The sequence below is a fragment of the Rattus norvegicus genome, chromosome 8 (assembly GCF_036323735.1).
Source record: "Rattus norvegicus strain BN/NHsdMcwi chromosome 8, GRCr8, whole genome shotgun sequence".
NCBI lineage: Eukaryota > Metazoa > Chordata > Mammalia > Rodentia > Muridae > Rattus > Rattus norvegicus.
In genome coordinates this window covers 86412796-86413876 of record NC_086026.1, presented here as the reverse complement: position 1 = coordinate 86413876, position 1081 = coordinate 86412796, and the positions used below count along the sequence as shown (strand labels likewise).

General features: G+C 41.1%; 1 non-coding gene across 1 annotated transcript; it reads left to right on the top strand.

Annotated features, from left to right (window-relative positions):
- Positions 1–529: 529 nt before the first annotated feature.
- Positions 530–659, top strand: LOC120094498 (small nucleolar RNA SNORA17). The gene has a single exon (XR_005488804.1). It is a non-coding gene; the product is annotated as a small nucleolar RNA SNORA17 (small nucleolar RNA).
- The last annotated feature ends 422 nt before the right edge of the window (positions 660–1081 follow it).

The following is a 1081-nucleotide window of genomic DNA, read 5'->3' as shown; positions in this document are numbered from 1 at the left end:
CTAAGAGTATACCTTTTTCCATAAAAGAGTAAAAACGATCTAGACTATTGACAGAATATAGCTGTAGAAACAATACAGCTGAAGGCATAACCTGTTGAGGATGGAAGGACCATTCCCATTAGTCACTGCACACAGTCTGTAGGAGAAAGATTTATTACCTTGACCACTGCACTTATAAATTACAATTTCATTGTGAAAACCCTAATATTTGTCTAGCACATTAACCAATTTTATAATGGGTAAACAAAATGATAATAAAACATTGAAATCACTGCAGTTACAATAAGGTCATTAAAGATATTGATAGTGTTCTGTAAAAAGTTGGAAAATATGATTAGAATGTTTCATTACAAAGAAATGTTAAATTATAATATAGGAATGTTTAGTGAGATTTAAAAATTAGACAACCCTAAAACTGTCAGAGCATCACAAAATTCCCCTTGAACATGTATAATAGTTAATGTTTTATGTATCATCTAAAAATAGTTTGAATTAAACGAAATTGAGGAATCCAAGAAACTGAAAGGTACCTGCCCCTAGAGACAGTGCAGATGTGACTGCTGGGTCACATGGACATCAATAGGTGGCAAGAAGGAGAGGCTACGTCTATGCTTAGCATTCTGACATGTAAACATCTGAGTGTTTAGTAGCCTAACATTCCCTGGGAAAAGCTAGCCTGAGATGATCACTAGTCCAGTACCAGAGTGCTAGGACAGGGAGATATCCTGAGATGACCACCAGTACAGTGTCAGGCAAGCCCAGATAGGCTCCCAGGATGGGGAGCAAGCCAGAGACTTGAAGAACTCCTGCCTGGAACCAGAGTCTTAGACAGATGCATCTCACAATGAGCCACTGGGATATGTCAGGCAAGGATTGAGCCCAAGTTGACCACCTGACTGGCACCATGGAGCCCCAAATAGGGAGCAACCCTGAAGTGACCACCAGTCTAGTGTTACACAGGCCTAGAGGGCAGATCATGCCAAAGAGGAGCCCTGCCCAGCACCAAAATGTACAAATAGGGCATAGCACTCCTGAGACCACTCTGAGATGACCCTCAGACACTCAGAGAAGCAGGATGCCA